The sequence below is a fragment of the Phalacrocorax carbo genome, chromosome Z (genome assembly GCF_963921805.1).
Source record: "Phalacrocorax carbo chromosome Z, bPhaCar2.1, whole genome shotgun sequence".
NCBI lineage: Eukaryota > Metazoa > Chordata > Aves > Suliformes > Phalacrocoracidae > Phalacrocorax > Phalacrocorax carbo.
Genome location: NC_087548.1, coordinates 21636827 through 21659398, shown reverse-complemented (window position 1 = coordinate 21659398; position 22572 = coordinate 21636827). Strand labels below are relative to the sequence as shown.

Sequence of the window (22572 nt, the reverse complement as noted above, 5' to 3'; positions counted from 1 at the left end):
AAAAGCAGCACAACCAAATAAGGGACAAATTAACCAAAAATCATTTGAGAATATGTGAATTTCAGACAGGTTTCAACTGAGGAACCAAATCCCAAAAAGTATCAGGGTTGCCTCCCGTCTGCAGAGGTTAAATTAATGAAGTTATTGATATGCATCATAAATATGTTGCAATTATAAATTTCTACATCTTTTTCACTATTAGATCATAAATACGAAATTGATATAAGACTTATTTCTCAATTTGGAACATAACAATTATTGCCTTGGATCCCAGCTATGCCTTTAATCCAGATCTAGTAGAGATCAACAGTAGAGAAATCAAAAGGTACAAGAAACACAATGGAAGAATGTTATCTAACGATCTGCCACAGCTATATTTCCATTCCAAGTGTTCCCTCATTCACTTTTGACTCAAAGTATAAATGCTTACACTGCTAATGTGTTTACTCAGTATGTTTTATGACATATAATGGAACTGAGGGTATTCATGCTATACAGAGGAGTGCATTTAATGCTTTTGAATCCTTTAAGCTTTTGACTTCTAGGTTATAGTATAGAAGCAACTTCTATTATGTAAACAAATAACTTGTTTTACATTTGTATCCCTATACTTGAACTAAGTTTTTCATTATTCCCAGCATCCCTTTTTTTTTTCATTACAGCATTTTGTATGCCTTTCCTCTGATGTGACAAAAAGACCAGAATACCAGCATTTTCTTTAATGTCATAGATTTATACCTGCTCTTATTGCGGTGCCTTTTTTTGTGTGTGTTTTACAGTATCTCTCAACCTTTAAAACTGAGATGTAGGTGTGGGAGAAGTAAGAATTCTGCCAGCCAAGGATTAAAGATTTTAATTCCCCAAGTCTTGATACGAAGCTTTTTTTTTTTTTACTAAATTTCTTATAATTCTGAAGTGTGATTTCTCAATGCTAGTTTTGATCTGATCCTCCCTGGGTGTTGTGAAATTTATTTATATTTTGGTCAATATTATCTCAGTAAGAGATATAGCTGCTGCTTGAACTAATTGCTATATGTTGCTCAGGCTCGAAAAGCTGATCACACAATAAAAGAAAGCCATGCACTCAGTGTAATGGAAAGTTGCCAGCTGTTTTAGTAGTAGTTTATTTGTAGATATTTTCTAACCTAGCACTTGGCCATTTAATAACTATGTTAGCAGTGAAGAAATCTGAAATTTGTGGAGATTAATGGTTTTTCATAAGAAGACCATCATGTCTCAGCTGTCCAGTCATAAAGGCTTAGGTTTTTTTTCACCTTTCTCACTTCAGAACAATTCTTTCCTTGAATATTGTTGAATCAGGTTGAATCAGGTTGTGTGATCTGTTAATCTTCTACAACACAATTTTGGCGATGTGGAAGGCAGGCTCAAATTTCCTGAAAATAAGGGATCTCTTCCTGGAGGGAAATAAAAATAAGACAAATACAAACAATAAAAATTTCTGCATTTTCTTCGCGCAGGGTTCTGCCATGTGAGAAAGGCAGATTCTGTATGCGTCTGCTTGAGATGTTACACTGCAATGTACGTACCTGAAAGACATGATCAGACTCGAAGAGAAGCCACTAAATCTAAAAACCTTTTGTGTAGATCCTGCCTCAAACATCATAATCTGTTTGTTCATCTGATAATGGGAGAGACTACACCATTAAGAGAAAAGAGGTTTTTTACATACAAGCCTTGACTTGAATCCTGACAGCTTTTTACAAACTTAGTGAAATATAAAACTTACTGCTATCTTTCATGAACATGAGATATTCTCGAGTTTGCAGAAGACATAGCATGTCAAGCATGTCTTTCTCCTCCTTTCCTTTCAGGCTTTTTTATCTGCAGCGAGGATGGGCTTTTGATGAATGTTGTGAAAAGTTCCTTGGATGACCTTCAACAAGTCACTGGGAAGGATTGTCTTTGAGTCAATGATCTCTGGGTTAGAAGCCAAATCTCCCAGTCGCTGCTTGCAAAATGGAAGATAAAATAATCCTTCCCCTCTCCCATTTTATTTTAAATTTATTTCCAGAGAAGGGACTGATTCCAAAGCAGATATGTCGACAGTGAAATTATGGTGTGTTTTTATATTTTTTGGTAGGGCATAATAGGCCAACTGAGTGACATAATATTACAGATGATTATGATACCTAAGTACTTAAACTTCTGAGACACTAAATATGGCTGTGGCATCATAGAGATGAAGAAACCCTATGTTTTCGTACAGTTTCACAGACTTTATTTTCAAGCAAACTGATCCTCCTGTAATGTAAGTTTTAGGAGTAATACACAATAACAGTGTCTTTCTCTTTTAAGAGAAATGTTTCATTTTATAAAACACTGAAAACCAGATGAAATTATATGCAGAATAAATATATGTGATATCTTTGTGTGCGTGCTTTGAGTGGCTCTTATTGAGGTGGTACTTGGCAGTACTGAAAGTTTATTATGACTTGTTTTTGTGACAGCAATCATACACCAGGTAAAAATGCTCACTAAAAGCAACTCACCAAAAGGAGAGATCTTTGCATTCCTATAGTTTCATAAGCTGCCTATTAATTGGAGCTGTGCATAAATACCCCTGTGCTAACTCTCTTTCACTGCAAATCAGAGGTTCCAGATGGTGCAAGTTCCTCCTGGTTTTGCCATTTGCTTGCATGGCCTGTCAGAGTTTAGATGTGCAAAGCATTTTTTTAATGTTATCCTATCTTCTTGCCAAGCTACTCAGAGGACTTCAGTTATAAAATTATAATGTAGAGATAAATGTTATCCCCATTTTACAAATCAGGTAAAAAAATTGAGCAACAGAGTATAAAAATGTAGAATTTTTATGAAAGCAGGTAACACAACTTTAGTTTCTGTGACCGCTTCTCATTATGTGTAGCTATGTCTGAACTCTTCAGAGCCAGTGTGTCATCTTGTGTCTATCTTTACACTGAAATGCCCCTTTTTAGGTGTTTGATTAAGCAGTCCAGCAAACAGACTTCATATTTGCAGCATTCCTGTGATACATAGTTTAATTGAGCAGTTTGAACTGTTTTTCATTTCCAGTTGATCATTGTCTGTAGATGATGTTAGGATCCTACATCTGGCTTGGGACTCTGGACTCAGAATAATTTCAAGGCTTAGATCCAGTTCTGATGGCACCAAAATATTAGAGAAATCCCTATGACAGTTCAGCTCCAATAATTGAGAAGATGGTGGGTTGTCCTTCTCTCCTGAGACTGCTATGGTCTCAGTCACACCAAACCCAGCTCAGGAAGGAAAAGCCACTCCAGCCTCGACCCAAAGCAGCACTGGGAAGGAAGGGGATGGAGGCTCTCAAGTGCGAAGGGAAGGGTGGGGGACTGACAGGGGTTTCTGGTTCAGATCTGCGGCAAATAATAATTCACCATGACTACACTGGCCCAATAACTATTATACAGTTTTTCTTGCCTACTGTTACATGTCTATATTTGTATTTTGACACTTCTAAGTACACCTTGAATTTTGGATATACTGGGAAGCTAGAGCTCTGAGTGACTTTTCTGAGACTTCAAGTGCACCCTTGAGAAATCTGGAGCATTTTTATTTGCTGTTTGTATTTTTGTTTTTTAAGTCAACTGTGACTGAAAAATGTTCTTCTTTGAGTACTCAAAGCACAACAGTGCTTAGATAAATTGGCCTCAGTATCTGTTTCATCATAATGAAAGCATTCACATCTCTGCAGAGGATTATTTGCCTGCATTGGCCGTGTTCTCCAAGTGTGTTGGCCTTTCTAGGTTATTTTAATTTATGATTTTCTACGTAGCTACAAGCGTTCTGCTGCTGGAACAGAGGGTGGTTTTGCAAAGAAAACATCTGTGGGGGTTTCCAGATGTAGGAAGAATATGGAAATGGGTGTTATCTCTCAATGGGAAGGGAGGAATGTGGATAGCAGAAGCAAATACTTGGATATAACAACGCTGTGAGCAATATGTATCTATACTGTGCCCTTTAGAACAAAATTAAAAGAGGAAGGTAAAGTAAAAATACCAAACATTGAGGCTCTATTTCTGTAATATACAGTAGGATTTGCTATAACTGATCATACTAACAATATACCTACTCTGTTCTGCCTTGGGTGTTTGTCTGCACCAGATGCATCTTTGTGTATGCTCATGTCCTACAGAAGTCAATGAACCTAAAGCCTGTGACTTCAGGTGAAATTAAATATGTGTTGAAAGTTTTTCTTTATTAAATCCCACATGAACGGTGAACCTAAGGAAGAAAGTATTAGAAAAATTTAAATCTGCGTGAAAGGGAAAATTTTCTGTTTTTATTTTTACATGCCAGTTGTCTACAACCTGGGACTGTTCAAAGCACAAGCACAAGAACAGACTTTTCCCAGAAACTTCCCACATCAATACAGCTGGAAATGTCAGAGGCAGACAAGACTCATAGATGCCACAGAGATATTGCAGGAATCAGTCCTTGTTAGCAAAGGGAATTAGAAATTTGTCCATCTAGGACTAACTAAAAGAAATTCTGCTTCCCTTCTAGCTTCCCTTGACTAACAGAGTTAATGTTTTGCTGCTGCATCTTAGGCCACATGGAGCATCATCTGCCAATTTCAGCTACCGACAAGAACCTCCCTCCTACTCATCACGTAGTGGGTGTCAAAGGGAGTCTGGCTAAAAGCCTTTTTACAAATAATTAATCTTAATATGTATTTTCTCTCAGGTTGCACTTGATGTGAAACTGCCTGAGAGATGTGTTTATATATTACAGCACACATGAGAAGAGAATCAAAACAGCAGAAATGGGTAGCTGGGATGAAACATGTGCGAGGAACTTCTCGAAGCTGGGCTGAAGATCAGACAAGCTTATAAAAAGTGCAAGGAATGCTCATTATAGACTGAGTCAGCCCAGCAGCTGTGAGGCTCCTCCTTCCCTGCTTCAGTGGTTTTATTGTTGTCCAGAGCTGCTGGCAGGCACTGGGGAGAATTCGTCTTGGCCCTGCGTCTGCCTCTCTGCTGGATGTAATCAAGCCTGGGCACTTTGTGCTTCTGTTGTCCTTGTGAGGTCTTGCTTGATGTGACCTCTCCTGACGGGGTGCGAAGTGGAAGGGAAGCCACAAGCTCAGTGCAGGCCTGACACATGCACCATCCTGGGAAGATCAAGGCTGAGCTAAAGTGAAAGAAATAACAAATGCTACCAGAGTACTAGATGAAAACTGACTTGAACTGCAAACTTCAGATGCTTAGATTAGATCCCCCTTTGGTTGCACGTGTAGACTTCCCCCATACAGCTAATATTAGTTCAGACTGGTATGTTTTTCAGATGTTACCTCTCAGGTCCACTTTGGGTTGGGCATCCACCATAATTCTGCCACTCACTGCTTTCTCAACTGCTGGATGCATAAATGTATTTCCACCAGCATGAAATCTGCTCATTTTGAATTGCAATTTTTCTCCCTTGTTGCTTCTTTTAAAGGTCATTTTGAGGAAAGAAGACCTGGAATGTCAGGAAAAAGGCAATAGCTTTCTTTTCTTTCTCTTTTCTTTGTCACTTTGGAGAGAAGATTGGTTGGTCAGAGATGAGCATCATGTCCCGATCTCCAAGGACAGCCCTAGTCCTCTCTGAAGCAACCGTTTTTCCCTACATGTTCTACATGTTCTAGTCCAAGCCATAACAGCACTGAAAAGAATAACAGTTGCTGGGATCCGTGTTAAAAAAAAAAAAAAGAAGGAATTCTAGGCATCAAAAAGCCTTACAACCCAAAAGATGATCAAAGAAGAGTTCTGCTCTGATCTTCCCTCACTGCTATGAAAGAAACTGAACCTTGGCTGGCGGGAACATAGAGGGTTCACCTGTCTGGCACCAGAACCAGCCAGGAGGATGCAGCCACTGATAGGCTACATGCTTTACCTATGAAAATCCAAGCCTTGGGTGTATACATTCATCTGCCCATAATCTGCTGAAGCACAGTTTCCGGTCATTGGAGCACTGGCTGGTCACAATTGTGCAAGGAGATCACTTCTTAAGGTATTGTTTGTCTGCCCACAGGTAGCTGTCCTCTATGCCACAGCATCTGACTGCCTTGCAATATTTTGCCTTTTATCTGCTGTGAAGCACTGAGGTGCTGCCACACCATTTTATTTGCTACCTGCTTTGCCAATAACTTTGCTTTCATTTTCGTAGCATTTTAGTAATATTTTGTTCTTCCCAAGGTGCTGGAAGCTGAGACCCTCATGGTGCAAAGAAAGAAACTAAGTTATAAGAGTCCTAAAACTCTCACCCAAGTGGCAGGAAAAGATCATCTGAGACAGGGGTGCAACTTATAAATCCCTAGCTGGTCGCTTTGGTCTCAGAAAGCCAGACATTGGTTCCATCAGAGCAAAGAATCATAACATACTTACTGGTTAATATGTCCTTCCCCTAACAAGCTTCACAGTGTAGACAGTTCATTAGAAACAGAGATCAGCTATCCAGCACATGTGTGTTAATAAGCTGCCTCTTCCCTAGGTATCCACTGTGTTTACTGGGTTGCTAAAAGGATACAGCTCTCTTCCTCATGCTCCAATGACTTGCCTCGTGTCATACATATGCACAAAACTGTTACAGAAAAGCAGTAACAAAGCACATTTCTGTTTTGTTAGGAATCAAATCCTGTCTCCTTCATTTTGAGTTGAAATCTGTTGTATTAAGTCAGTGTGTGTTTATGGTCATCCTTAAGGGTGAGACACCACTGCTCTCACTATGAAGTGTAGTTCTGCTAAAGGTTGTGAGCACTGACTAATTGCACTGCAGAGGGGAGATGACAAGTATGCTAGCAATAATCTGTTGCAGATTTCCCCCCCACCCCCAAAACGAAACTACATCCATGGTACAGTACAACTGACTTTTGCATCCAGACAGGAGAAACAGGAAACATCAGGAAATGACCAGACAAACCCACCAAAAGGGACATCCAGAGGGGATTTACAACAGTAGATAGAAATTCCAAACCTGAAAGACAATGATAACACGGCTTATGCCAGAGAATCTTGAGTCTGCAATTTTGTGTGACTGTGTGATGTGATTGCATGTACATCTTGTGTATATACTGCAACGGTACAGCCATAGGAAAGCCTCAGTTCACCTTTCCAAACAGCCCAGCAGAACACAATAGCACCATTTTAATCTGCACCAAGATTAAATCTGAGCACTCCAAATCAGACTTTTCCTTTCATTGAATGTAAACAATCAAATCTCACTGTGAAGCCCTTTCCTGCTTTACTCAGCAATGGGGTCTTATATTTCGCCTTTCTTTTATTTACTGAACATGCTCTAATTTAAAAGATGCTTTAAATAAAAACGTGGTTTCATATTTAACAGGATGTATCTGAAAATCTGTTTTATCCTGGCAGTGTAGAGCTGGAGGAAATCTGACCTGAACAACCCTCAGAAAAAGCTTTTTAAGCACCAGGGTCAGATTGTTATCTCCTTTACTCCTGTCTAAATCCAGAATGTATCTACTGATTTCTGCAGAGCTGGTCCAGAGTTACATAACAGAAAATAAGATAAAATTGGATATTTTGCTTTTGCAAGACTCTCATCACAAATCTCACCCTTGCAGTGCTCTGCTCCAAGTATCTTGCTCTACCTCCTGCTACCTCCAAGTGCCCTTCCGCAAAAACCCTCTTGCCCACTTGGAATTAGGATTTGAAAGTGCAGCAAGAGCCTCTGCAGTGTGAGGCTGGCTCCCTGGCCTCTGCCTTCAACAGGCACTGCCTGTGAAAGCCTCCAACCCACTTCTGCAGGAAGCAGCCCTTCCCTGCACACTTGCAGGGTGAGGCAAGAACACCCAAGTGCCAAAAGGCAGCTTTAACCCTCTGCAGCCAAATAGGGAGGTCAGTGGGAGGCCGCTTGTAACGTGACATCCCATGTGCACTGCCTAGCTCTGTTGTTTGGCAAGCGTCTTTCTTTCTGTAAGGAACTTTAGATAGTGTTAGTCATCTGAGAAATCCCAGTTCACTTTCTAATCACACCATGGAGAGGGAGGGGAGACCAAGAAAAAGAGGAGAAACTGGCAGGGAAGGCAATCACTCTGATCTGTAAATAATGAAATGCTGAGCAGTGCTCAAATGTATATGTTGAGAAAGCTTCATTAGCCCTCCCCCGCCTTGGAGTCCAATTTAGAACATATCACAGTTTTTGCAAAGGCATTCCTGATACTATTGTGCTGCAAATCCTGTCTGATCCAACCTCCAAATATTTATGTAAACTGAAATATGTCTGGAAAGAAATCAAAACAAAACAAATATGCCACACAATCTCATTCCCACATATCCCTCCCTCTTCAGTTACATTCATGATAAAACCTTTCTAACTGGTTGCCAACTGCTAGGTGGTGGTTAATGAGTGATAATTGCAGAGCCCATTTCTTTGAGTGTACTGATGGCCTTATGTCTTGCCAAACAATTTAGTCTGGAGTTTTCAGTAGTTGCAAAATGCTTTTGCAGCAAATTTTATTTTGTCTCTACAAATAAGTACAGTAGTTTGGAGATTTTTATTATTTTGTTATTGCTAATGTTTAGAAAGAGGTAGCTGTTTTAAAAAAAATTGAAGTGGAAGTCTTTGTACTCTAGGGTCCAGTTTATGCTTACATACCATATCCTTCGTAGTTGACAGATGCCAGTAGACTCTGGGTAGATATGTTTAAAATGCAGCTACTTGTAAAACTCTTCTGTATCATTTGCAAATTACAGCTGTCTCTCTGTTTGCAGAGATATGGTTGACACACGCTGCCGGTTTGCTTCCCAGAGGATCAGCAACGCTGAGCAGTGCTAAGGATGTGTGTGAAACGTGCCACAATCTCAGCTGACTCCTATATGTGACCATCCCCCTGGAGGTGATCAAAGCCTGCAATTTTATTGACCAGCAGTGGAGAATGCTGCCAGGGCTGGAGGGCTTGGGGTGAGAAAAGCAGCTTTTGCCAAGGGACAAGGTAGGATGACAGGTTGCATCTCTAGTGTGCAATGTCAAGGCAGCTAGGGACCCCTGCTCAGGAAGTACCTGAAATTATTTGTCCCTGAACATTCAGTGTCTTGTGGAACAGGTCCTTGTGGGGAAGATGGTGTTACTCCCTTCAATCCAGCACCTCTGCTTCATATGGAGCATTTTAAAGTGTGCTTTTGCCCATATACAGCTATTTCAAACCCTTCATTTGGAAAGCAGATAGCATCTGCTGCTGCTGTGGAAGGTCTAGATGACCCTGCCATGCTGAGCAGCCTCAGGTCAGCCATAAATCTGAAGAAGCAGAAAATCCCAAAGCCACAGAGATGGCCACATCCTCCTGCTCTTCAGTAGCAGGAGGAAAACTCAGAGCAGAAAACAGAGCCACTCCCATGATGTTGTAATTATGATGGAGTGGTAGTGGTGACTTCAGAAGCATGAGGAAAAAATACCTTTCCAAGGGGATTATTTTTAAGGGTCAGATGTGCTGATCTGCTGTTATGGGAATATTTGCAAGCAAGAATGAGATGAACTAAATCTGGAATCTATATAGCTTTGGGACATATTTGGGAGGGGGAAAGTAAGTATGTTACCAAGTTGATAGCACAATATTGAGAAGAAAAGGTTGTGTCTCACTCTGTTTTATGTTTTCATTTTTGTAAGGGTTTGAATATGCAACATAGATCCTGGCGGGACTAAAAGGTGTGACACCAGACACGGGCCCCCTAACCCCCTTTCTTTTACTTTTTTTCTCTTTTCTTTCTGTCTTTAAAAGCAAAGCTTTGGCTGTATTCAGTTTTTCTGAGTTTTCCCTCCTGACAGTTTGCATCAGTTATCAGTTCCCCTTCCAGCTATCTGAGGGATGGGATATTCATGTAGTCATGTTCTCCATTTTTTTTCTGAGACTGCCAAGACAAGCACCTCGCCAGTCCTTTCCTGCTGCTTGGTGGCCTTGTGAGTGGGAATCTCACCTGGGAGAGCATCCAGACCCTCCAGAAACAGACATCAGGGAAACATGCCGTGTCCAAGCTGGTCCCATAATTGCAAGTCAGTCCTGCCAAACCAGAGAAATTTTGGGTTTGGGTTAAATGTTGTTCTTTCCTACAAATGTCCCCCAGTGAGTGTGATTCACCTGATTTCTTCTCCTGCTTTTGACAGAACATTTTGCAAATCTTTTTCACCTCTGAAATCTCTCTTGTCCTGTCTTTGTGATCTGTTAAATGAGCACTGCACAGGGATTCTAGTTATTTTTCTCCAGAGATTGCATTATGAAGGAACACCTTTAATCTCTCATGAAAAACAAGGGTTTATGTAAGAATGTGTTTCTGTTAATTAGTAGCCCAAAATTACTAGTATCAAAACTTAAACCCCTGTCTTTCATGATGGTAGTTATTTTCAATTACACTTGTTCTGCAGTTTCTCTAAGATAATATAGCAATAGGAAACTGCAGCTAGGCTTAGTGGAAGCCAATCAGCTCCAACCTGATGAAATACTGGAAATGGCTGGATTTGTCTAGGGAAAAATTCTGCACCCTGAATATGGTTAGTCAGAACAAATTAGGAAAAAAGAGGGAAAAAAGGATTTCTACATTAACTATGCGTCGATTATTTGTCAAAGCAAGACCCAAAGTGGGAATCTGAGTCTGTGTAAGGTAAAGGAATATGTGTGCATTATTCCTTTTACATGTGATTATTAAATCATGTCTTTTTTAGACATCTAACTTTTTAGTCCTTCCCTTTTGGCACTAAAACTGCATTACTGAAGGGGGAGTAGGCAGATTTTAAAATAACAGCTTGTAATTTTAACCTTCTTTTAAATATAGAAAGTTTTGTTGCCAGGTGTGTCTTCTCACTCTGGAATTATTCTGATATTTATCAACTGACTTAATAGAAATCTTTTGGTGGAGACTAGGCAGCTGGGAAACTAGTTCATGAAATGCAAAATCTTCTGTATTTTCTTGTATAGGTATTACCCTGATATAACTTCATGACCTGCAGAAAGGCTTATTTTTCAAAAAAAAAAAAAAAAAAAAAAAAAAGGACTTCTAGAAACTACAGACAGATCATAGGTAATGCATATAGGTTTCATTCTGTGTTGGAAGATAACATTTAAAGCATTCATAAGGTCTAATGTTTCTAAAGCTGGAAATGGTTTATGCCTCTAAACAAAGGGTCATAGTGAGAAGTCCTAGCCATCTGCTCTGAGAGAGCTCCACTGTTCCAAAGCACCAAATTGACACACCTTTTAAAATTAAGATAATCTACTTAGTTCTGTCATGTGCAGTCTGCCCTAATAATAGAATCAAAGTACTTCTGTTACAGAGGTCACCAGATTATAGGACCAGAAATATTAAGAATCTCATTCTATTTTGGACTGAAGAAAATCTTCTGTTCTTTGAAGAAGTCTGGGGCTCTGAATTTGAAGAAGTACAATAGACCAAAGAAAGACTAAATGAACAAAACTTGCCCTCAGCCACTGACAGTAAATATTGATAACTCCCTTAAATATTCCTGAGGGACCCCACAAACACACCCTCTGGGATCAAGATGACTTGCATCCAGTTCAAGAAATAATCTTTTAATCTCTTTCTTTCAACAGTGAAAGATGCAAAGGAGCTAAGCAATTTTAACAGGAAGCAGAATCTGTCAATAGTCAAGGGTCATTTGTACAGATTTCAGCTCATTTTATAGAGCCATAGAATGGCTGAAGGTGCCTCTGGAGATCATCTAGTCCAATGCCCCACTCAAACAAGAGGGCAGTCTTGTTTGGTCAATACAGGACCATGGCCAGCCAGGTTTTAATACCTTCAAGGATAAAGACAGCCTCTTTGGGCAACCTCTTCCAATGCTTGATCGCCCTTAGATAAAAACAAGTTTTTTCTTATGTTTAGCTGGAAGGTCTTATATTTTAGTTTGTGCCCATTGCCTCTCATTCTTTCACTGGATACCAGTGATAACAGCCTGGGCCTCTGTTCTTTACTCCCTGCTTTTAAGTATTTATACACACTGATAAGTTTCTCTGAGGCTTCTCTTCCTCCAGCTGACCAGTCCCAGCTCTCTCAGCTTCTTGTATGTCAGATGCTCCAATTTCAGGCATCTTCGTGGCCCTTTACTGGACACACTCCAGTATGTCCACATGTGTCTTGTAGTAGACTGGGCACAGGACTCCATATGTGTCTCACCAGTGTTCAGTAGATGGGAGGTATCACCTCCCTTGATGGGCTGGCAAGGCTCTTTCTAATGCAGCTAAGGATGCTGTTTGCTCTCTTTGCCACAAAGGCTCATTGCTGGTTCGTGTTCTGCTTGTTATTCACCAGGATTCCCAGGTTCTTTTCTGCCAACTTCTTTCCAGAAAGTTGACCCCCAGTCTGTACTGGAGCACAGGGGTTTTTCCTCTCTAGGTGCAGGACTTGGCATTTCACTTGTCAAATTTCGTGAGGTTGCCTTCTGTTCATTTCTCCAGTCTGCCGAGGCCCACTCAATGGCAGCAAAACCATGTGGTGTATCAATCACTTCTCCCAGTTTTGTACCTTCTGCAAACTTGCTGAGGGTGCATTCTGCCCAATTGTCCAGGTCATTGATGGAGATGTTAAAGAGTATTAGCCCAAGTATTGATTGCTGGGGTCCCCCACCACTGACTGGCCCTCAGCTACATTTTGTACTGCTGAGTACAATCCTTTGAACCTGGCAGTTCAGCCAGATTTTGGTCCACTTCACAGTCCACTTACTCATCCTGTGCTTTCTCAGTTTCTTTATGAGGATGTTATAGGAGAAGGTATCAAAGGCCTTACTAAAGTCGAGGTAAACAACATCTGCTGTTCTTCCCTCATCCACCAAGCTAGATACCTCATTGTAGAAGGATGTCATGTTGGCCAGGCAAGTTTTCCACTTCATAAGTCCATGGTGACTACTCACAATCACCTTCTTGTCCTTCATATGTCTGGAAATGGTTTATAGGTTTATTTGCTCCATCAGTTTCACAGTGATGGAAGTGAGGCTGACTGGCCTGTATTTCTCCAGATCTTCCTTCCTGCCCTTCCTGAAGACAGGAGTGATATTTGCTTTCTCTCAGCCCAGAGGAACTTCTCCCAGTCATCATGACCTTTCTGGGATAAGCAAGAGAGGCCTTGCAATTACATCGGCCCTCAGCAGTTCTGAGTGCATCCCACCAGGCACCATGGACTTGTATATGTCCAGTTTGCATAACAGTTCCCTAACCTGACCCTCCTCCACCAAGAGTATGTCTTTCTTGCTCTGGACTTCCCCACTGGTCACAGGGACCTGCAATTGATGAAGGCAGGTTTAACCAATGAAGACCAAGGTGAAGAAGGCCTTGAACACCTTGGCCTTTTCTGTGTTCATTCTCCCCAGGTCCCCCGCCTCATTCTGAAGTGGGCTTATATTTTCCCTAGACTTTCTTTTGCTACTGAATCTGCAGAATCCTTTCATGTTACCCTTCACCTCACTCATAAGTTTCAAATCCAGGTGGGTTTTGTCTTTCTTAACTCCACCTCTGCAACTTCAGACAGTGGGTCTATATTTCTCCTGGGTCAGTTTACAGATTTTCTCCTAACTACCCATTCCATGGAATGGTCTGCAATGTGGTACAGTCCCAGAAGCACCAGGCTACTTTAGCTGTTATGCTTTTTACTATAGAAAAGGGACAGCTGAAGTGGGGCCTCGATACCTTCTGCTGAATCCTGTGAAAAAGAGCCTGTCTTGGCCTGCACATCATCCAGAGATCAAAGGGAAGAGGAGAGCAGAACATGCAGGTGACTTTTCATTTAAACTCTCCCTTGTTTTTCATTTGGCTCAGACAAGCTATTCATTATATGCTCCTGGCTCTCTGACCACCTGGATGCAAACTGTTCTTGCATTCATAGTGTTTTGGCTGCTCCTGGCACAGGGATTATGGGCAGCAAGGCTGGCTTGAAGAGAACTCAATTTCATCAAGGATTTCAAAATTTCTTCATACAGTTTTTCATTCTGTTTTGGGATAAAACCGAGACCTCATGCATTAAAGGCTCAAAGTTGCCTTAAAATACCATTTTCCCTTCCAACACAATGTGTTATGATTTTCTTTACCTTATCTACCATGTGAAGAGAAAATAGTAGAAACATAACACATGACATCAGTGAGGTGACAGTTTGCTCTGTCACTGAGCCTGTATTTCCTATGTATTTTTACAGTACTTATTAGCTGGAAATCCTTTTAGTCCTTCCCGTTTATTCATTTCTTATTCTCAGGAAGGTAATTTTTGAGGAATTTCCCTGAACTCTGTCCATTGCTGCACTTCTTGTGATGAACATTCAAAAGGTGGTGCTGCCAATGCACTCAAGATCCTGTAACATCTGTAGCGTATATCCTACTGGTAGTACATCCTTAATATTGCCTTACTTCTTAGGCAGGTACTTCACACTGATGCTTTGGCTTCACTGATCTGACCATGCTAAGAAGTAAATCTTGTTCATATGACGAGTTATAGGAGATAACAGTGCAATCCCAAGCTTTGTATGCTTCATGAGCTCCCTCCCACCTGTTTGAAGTGTGACAGTAACACGCCTTTTGGATCAGAATGCGTAGCAGTTCAAATGCAATACCCATGCTCTGCTAAAAGCACAGGGCTTGCTTCCCCTTAAGGCCTCGACCACTGCTGCAACTTTTACTCCTTTAGATGATGGGAAGGAGATTACATTCCCCAAACCTCTTCTCATTCCAGGCCCCCACATGAAATGTCAGTCACAGAAGAATGTGCAGATACTCACAATGAGATCACTTCCCATAGAAGTTTTAATCAAATTAGTAAATGGCACTGACATTTAAATAATCATTGTTAGGGCATTGTTATAAACTTTCTTTTGACATGAATAAAGGCAATTCACTCATTTCTACATCACTGTTTCTGGTTATCTGCAAAGTCCATAAATACAACTTTCTGTTGTTTTAACCTTTAACATTTGAAGACTTACTTTGGAATTGGATTTATGAATGGTTATTTTGCTGCTCACCTCAAATACCCTTAGTAGGAACATACACTTTGGGATCTCCAAGATACCTTTCAACCAGCTTTCAATGTGTAATTCATTCCATGGCAAGCTTCAGCTGACAAGTTGTAGGTGTGTGAAGTATATTTGAAACTGAGATGACATTAAAACTGTTTTCTTGTCTTGTAGCAGCAAAATCATTAGTCTCCATTAGTCATCAAGTAATTGCTCCCTGTATTTCGTGTTTCCACTTCTAATTTGAAGGTGTGCACAGCAGTAGATGAATCATTATGCATTTAAGCTTTGGTTTTGCATATATATATAACCTAACAATTCTTTTATGGACTTAAATTTAGTAGAAAGTTTTACCATTCATGTTAGAAAATCCTTTGAAGAAATGTCATGGTTTTAGCTGGGATACAGTTAATTTTCTTCACGGTAGCTGGCATAGTGCTGTGTTTTGGACTTAGTATGAGAATAATGTTGATAACACACAGGCGTTTTGGTTGTTGCTGGGCAGTGCTTGTACTAGTCAAGGACTTTTCTAGCTTCCCATGCTCTGCCGGGTGCACATGAAGCAGGAGGGGAGGGGTCACAGCTAAGAGACTGGATCCAAATTGGCCAGAGGGATATTCCGTATCATATGACATCATGCCCTGTATATTAATTGGAGGAAGCTGGGCGGGGAGAGGCAGCAATCATGGCTTGGGGACCAGCAGTGTTGATCAGTGGGTGGTGAGTGGTTGCATTGCCTGTGGGTTGTTTTTGTTGTTTTGCTTTTTTTTTTTCCCAGGCTTTATTTCTCTCTCTTGTTATTTTCAATTTATTTTTCTTATTTATAAATTAATTATTATTAATAGTAATGTATATTCTTTTTTATTATTATCACCATTACTATTTTATTTTAATTATGAAACTGTTCTTATCTCAACCCACGAGTTTTCTTGCTTTTGCTCTTCTGATTCACTCCCCCATCCCACAGGGGTGGGGGGGGTTAGTGAGCAGCTGTGTGGTGTTTAGTTGCTGACTGGGGCTAAACCATGACAAGAAAAAACTGCACTTTGACAAGAGTAATAGCACATGGAGACTAAAGTGGATAGAAAGGGCAAAGGAGAAGTCAGAACACTGTGAACAAATAGAAAATAGAAAGTTATCCTCTAGACTTCATAAGAAAATAATCTATCTCATCCTGTCTCCTGAGCAGGTGAGATTTTGGAAGGTAGGCAGATTCCCTACCAGGACAGGACACAACTTCATCAGATTAGGATACATGGTAACCTATCAAATTTCCAAGCATTTACAGCCTGTGTATTTCCTAAGGACTTACTTGGTCCAGTGCTGGGATGTATGTCCTCACCCAAAACAAGTGAAGAAAGTTCTCCTGGTAGAGGACTTGTGGTTGTCTGGTCCTGTAGAGACACACCAGCACTTTATTCTTTCCCTCAAGAATTGTCCTCATCTGAGCTCAAACTGCTGGTTTGGGGTATGACACTCCCCACTGACACTGAAGTTCAGTCAGCAGTGGCAGCAACAACTTTCATCTCCATGTTTGTTTCTCTGGGTTTAAGAACTCCCAGCAGCACTCAGGGCCATAACGTACACAGCCAAATGAGTAACGTGAAACTGTCCCAGACTTGGGAAGCTCGCAATCTAAGACCATGGGAACACACGCCAGGTAAGCAGCTTGATAAGTAAACTTGGAAAAATTGTATTTGCATGTTGCGTTCAGGCAGTACCTGCTTACCCTACATGTTGATATTAGCATACACCAGAATACACAAGAAGTTCTACATGTAGGACCATCATTTAGAAGGAAATGGTGTCCATCCCGAATATGTGGAATGTTATTGATAGGGATATTTAGATAGAAATGTTATGCATGTCTGAAACATATTATAAGAGTGGTGATCTTTTCTTTCAAGGAAGTGGGAAGCAGAAAGTAAATTAATTTTCTTGTAACATTTTTGCCAAGAGAAAGGACTATACCATATTTGTTGATAAGCCACAGTTTCCAGAATTATAGCAAAATACTGCTTTAATATAGTATGGCTAAAGCTATCTCCCTGAGCCCTTTATGGTTGTGCATGTGGGTTTTTTTCTTTTTTAGTCAGCCTTTTTGCTAGCAGTGGATCAAATCACTTCTGCATCTTGTTTGTAATCAGATGGAAGTGCTTTGGAGCACAGAAGATGAGCAATGAGCACATCCAACTCCCACATTGGGGCACCTCTATTCACTACCATAATACAAACATATAATGCCCACAATATCCTTTATGGTCACAGAAGTTGTTGGAGGCATAGATTCCTTTATGAAAAAATACCATTTAGACTGTGTCAAAGTAAATAGTCTCCTCTGCTCCCCACCTCAGCCTTGTGAAGGGCTGTTTACATGGTACATCAGTAAAAAATAGTTCATGTAGTGCTGTTCTTATATCAATAGGTTCACTTTTGGCATAATAGGAAATGATAGGAAGTACTGCCCTGTTCTGACATGCCTGGATGGTATTGTAAAACATGAGTCCAAAAGCTGACTACAAAAAATAATCCTCTCAAAATATATTGTCTGCTGTGCACTGCTGATCTTATAACAGGGAATTTATAAACAGAGCTTAGAAAGTGGCTGGGCCAGTACATTAACTAGGATCCAACAAGAGAGCTCCAGTGAGGTCTGGAGCTCTGCAATTCTTTCATAGCTGAGGGGGCAGCATTACTGGAAATATCTTCAGTTTACAACCCTGTAAACAGCTTTCTGTGCTAAGTGTAAACAAACTGGGAGCCACACTTTCCCCCATGGCTCTTTGGCCAATATAAATCCATTTCTTCTTCTGTGGGGCATTTGTGAAATAGGGACCACAGAAGCATTTCCGTGAAAGTCAGTGATTGCCTAATCCCTTGCAAGTGTACTGTTCAGAAGTTGCACTAATGTCAGCTTTTCTTTAGTTTGTGAACATTACAGCATATCTTCCTTTTTCATTTTGGTCTCCAGCCCAGTCTTATTGCAGTGACTCATATTGTGGAGAACACAGGTTATGTGACAGACTTGTTAACAGCTAATGTTGGTCTTACCAATTTAAAGACAAAAGGACACTTGAGTCTGCTTTGCATGATATACCTTGGAGACCCAAACTCCTGAGGTGTTTGTTGCATGAGGGCTGAATGAACACAGCCACAACATGAGTAGGCTGACATGGGAGCAGAGAGGATGCGCTTTTACATTGGCTTATATGACCAGGAGGAAGCACAGAAATAGGGCAAAGGGAAGAAGGGAAGGGGTGTGGGATCTGTTTAGGTTTCCCTCAGCTTCCCTTTGCTATTAAATCTACATATACGGTGAAATGATGACATGATTTAGAGACAGTGCATTTGCTAGGTGACAATGCAGGGCACCGACCATTTGATTCTGGAAGTGGTTTTAGTTGGATATTCATAGAAATGTGCCTCTTCCTCACTCATGAAGGTAGAACTATGATGAGCAAGGGTCTGTTCAAGAGACACTAACTACAGTAAATGGGATCTCAAGAAACCTATGAAGCTAGAAAGGTCAAACCATAACTGAAGACATGATACCAACTCCTCTCATTTCCCCCTCCCCATCTTTAATTTTTGTTTTTCCAAACAATCTGTAATAAAGGACAGTCCAAGGGGAGGACAGATCTGTTCTGAAGAAGAAAGCAATGAAGTGAATCTCACAAAATAAAAAATATCTAGAAATTAAAGAAGAGTTTAAAATACTTGCTAAGCAAACAGAAAACCTGATTTGGAATACTGAAAGGTTTTTGTTTTAATGCTATGCAATTTAGAAAAACTAATCTTCTTTTCAACCTATAAATCAGTCTCTCCATGACATGTGGAAAGAAGATTCCACCCAACTATGAAGAGATTGTATATGAGCACAGAAAAGGTTTGCACAGCTAACACAACATCCTGCTTGCTAAGATCATCTTGCTCTAAATCTCATCAGCAAAGTCACTTCATAGAACTATTAACTCACAATTTATTTACTTGATTTTTTTTTTTCTTCCTACCAATGTCATCATTTTAATATTCTTTGGGCTTTTTTCCGGTCGTAAAGCACTAAAATTCAGTTGAGAACACAATAAACCAAAACAAATCAATGCATGTGAATGGCCACAAATGTCACATTGCTTATATTGCTCTGTGAAACACTAAGCAGCTGCTGGCTTTTAAGGAGGAGGAAAAACAAAGCTCTGTTAGTATTCCTGTGCACGCATTGTTATTTCACTTAGCAGCTGATTTTGGGAAAAGAAAGAAACAGAACTGATCTGATGTCTTTACTCTCAAGATCAACCCACATCCTTCCTAGGGCAGGAAGAACAGGTGAATAGGACACACGATATTTGCCACTTCTATGGCTTCAGTTATCTAGTTTACTTCATGGCTTCCCCAAAACCAACAGTAACAGACTCCAGCAATGTATTTAGTTCAGCAGAGAAGTAAAGAGGAGAGAATCTGCTAAGGCATTTTGGCATAGGCACACCAAGTTTTGAAAAATCCCTTCTGCAAAGGACTGTTTTCCTGGCAGTGTGAGTAAATCTGTAGGGAGCAATTGTCTCCTCAGATGTGTGGTTTGTCCTCACATGGAGAACGGCAACTTGCATCTGGCTTGGTAAAAAATGCAAGACAGAGGGGAAGGGGTGCTGGAGAGAGCACTAGCAAAGCAGGGGAAGCACAGTCTGAAAAGGCAGGCATGCCACAGGCACTGGGAGCCAGAATCCTGTACATCAAAAGGGCACATCAGGGAAATGGTTTTTATGCCAGGCTGACATTGGAGCCCCTCCACTTGCCCCCCATTTTGCAATTCCCTCAGCAGCTGCATGGTAGTTCCGGAGAGGCTTCAATTTTCTATCCTGCAGTCCAATGCTGAATCATCTAAGCTGCTCTGTCCCACATACCTGGACCCAGCTCCCATATATCAACAGAGGAAGGGTCATATGGTGAGGACCTGGGAACCTGCCTCTGACCCCTCAAAAATGAGCACTGTGGTGCAGATTGTCTTAGGCACATTGCAGCCTCAGCCTTGAGGTGCACCTAGTTATGAGTGGGAGGAAGCAGCCGGTGTTTCTGTAAAAGGTTGCTGTAAACGTCATTCCATGTAATAAGCTGAGATAGGGTGCTATAAACCAGGGACAAGGAGTTGTTAAGCCATAGACAAACACCTTGGAAGTAAAGCACTGATATCTGACCATTGCCAGGCATATTTTGGAAGTTTGAATAAGAAAGGAAGGTTGTAGGTGACAACCATAAGTGCATACCTGAACTCTGCAGTCTTCTGCCACCAATATCTAACCCCCAGGTGAAGGAAATTATGTGGTTGAGTGGCCAACATGAAAGTGAGGGTTTACCAGAAATGTGGGCTCTCCAGACTCTGTTCCTCGCCCTGCCAACCCGGTCCAGTCTCTTTAGCTCCTTATGCCTGGATACATATGATGCTGCTGCATTCCTAAGACCTACTGATGAAAAGTTTTTTCATTATGATTATTATGAGGTGCAATGATGCTTGCCTATGGACAATGACATGCTGCCATGGCATTTGTGTCTCTAGGGACTCATCACATGGGGACACCCCTATTTCTCCCCATGGTGTAAAATTGCTTTGTTGAACTTGCATTTCAAGAGTGACATTCAACACAAGCTACTGCAGATGTCACCCACTTCTGCCCAGCTTTCAGCTCACTGGAGGTGCCTACAAACCCCACACCTGCAGCAGGGGTGGGTGTGCCCAAGCCATCTGCTTCAAGGGAAGGTGTGTTTGTAGGACTAGCTCATTAAATCACCTGAGACAAGCAACTAAGTTCAGATGCTTCTGTGTGATCTACATTAGTCACAGAACAATGTTTCTTATTGCCTGGTCAATTTTTTGTAGGTATCTTTCCCTTTAACCCCTTTTGTTCAGCAAAGAACAGTGGAACTGCAGTAACACAATATTAAGAAACTGACTATCCCTTTCATTCAGAATGCTCAGCTCTCACAGAAACTGCTTTCTGGAGGGGCTCCTAGAGTCAGGAAGCTTGTATTTACCTTCATATCAAATAAGTTATTAATATGGCACAGTGGCTACACTTAAATTTTTAGTAGATCAGAAGTTTCTATGGTGTGGACCTGTTAATTTGCCCCATACACAGAAGTCAGTCGAGTCAGCTTTCACCACTTCAAAACCTTACCAAGGCAGGGATGGAAGTGCTTGTTTTGGGCATTTCCCAAAATACAAAAATAGTAGTAATAAAAACATAGAAGGCATATGATGGGCTTGTGTCTGGGGATACAGCTGAGGCTGAGCAATAGGTACATATTTCATTTCTCTTTCAGAGGGAAATATGTTTATTCTATGAGGTTGTAAGAAAAGTAGTGGTTTCTTGCTCTGAGCCAGAGTTCAGGTAATTGTGTTGTAATGAAATATGTGTTATCCTGTATCTAATAAAAAGAATATCCTAGGCCACATAAGGTTTAGAAGGGAGTTAACTATTAATTCTTCTGCTTTAAAGTGCTTGGGGTTCGCAAACAACTGAGAAATAGTTACACTGTTGGCATTAGGAATCTTACCTGTGCCTGAAATGGAATTAGAATAAGTTAGAACCAAATCCCGAGGTACTAAAGAGGTTTAATTAGCATGCATTTGAAATGGTCATGAAGGGAGAAAGGGGGATACTAATTACACCACAACACCAGAGTTTTGAAGGTTAATTGCTTTTCCCATCCCCCATCAGACAGGTTTAGAACAAGATATTGCTCAGATATAATGAAAGAAGGAGGTAGTGGAATTTGAACAAAAGCAGCACGGCATTTGCTTGCAACTGTTCATATGCTTCTGCCATGGCTGCGTCAGATGAAGACAGCCAGCTGACATAGTGTCAACCAGAGTTTGTTTTCCCTGATGCACTGGAAAAATTGTTCAATACTGGTTCATCTCAGCAAAGCTATTACCCTTTGAATGCTAGAAAGGTCAGCTAGGGTTATCTGCTACATATAAGTACTGGCTGCACAAATTCCTGGGAGGGAGCTTAGGTTTTGCACTGTTCCTTCTGAAACAATGATATTAGGGTCTTTGTTTATGAATCTGCCTCCTATAAGTCAGTCCTTTTTCTCTGTCCTCCTTTCAGATGCCCTGTAAACAACTTTCCAGATGGGCTGACATCCCACTGTTGGTGGAGAGTTTGGGTGAATATCCTTTCGTGTTACTCCAATAGAAAAGGTGTGTTGTACAACTTCTCTACTTGCATAGCACTGGATAGGAAATTAAAGTTGTATCTGGACCAAGCTGATAACACTGACTGGAATCCAAATGGAAGTCAGCATACTCTACTTTTCTTTTTGTGTTGCTCTAATTGAATACTTCTGGAGGGCTGTAGGTGAGAAGGACAGATAAAGAATAATAAATACTGTTAGCAAGAAATATAAATCCACTTACCTTATCACTAGGCTGAAACAAGGGAACATTTCTGGATGGCATATCCTATATCTGACAGCGAATTGGTACAGTCATTTACATCATGCTTGAGTTTCCTCATTAATAAGATGTTTGTAACAATAATAAACTGCCCGTCTTGGCATTTTATATTCTGGAAGCTACTTTTTTATTTCTAAAGGTACCCTGTTTATGGATTGTTAGGG

The 22572-nt window shown here is 40.8% G+C and overlaps 1 long non-coding RNA gene across 1 annotated transcript in view; it reads right to left on the bottom strand.

Moving 5' to 3' along the window:
• Positions 1-965: 965 nt before the first annotated feature.
• Positions 966-22572, bottom strand: part of LOC135310511 (uncharacterized) — a 50495-nt gene continuing 28888 nt past the window's right edge. Inside the window, exons 3-5 of the long non-coding RNA XR_010370594.1 lie at positions 16271-16352; positions 9930-10012; positions 966-1415 (exon numbers count right to left, since the gene is read on the bottom strand). This is a non-coding gene — a long non-coding RNA (uncharacterized LOC135310511). The remainder of the gene's footprint in view (positions 1416-9929; positions 10013-16270; positions 16353-22572) is intronic.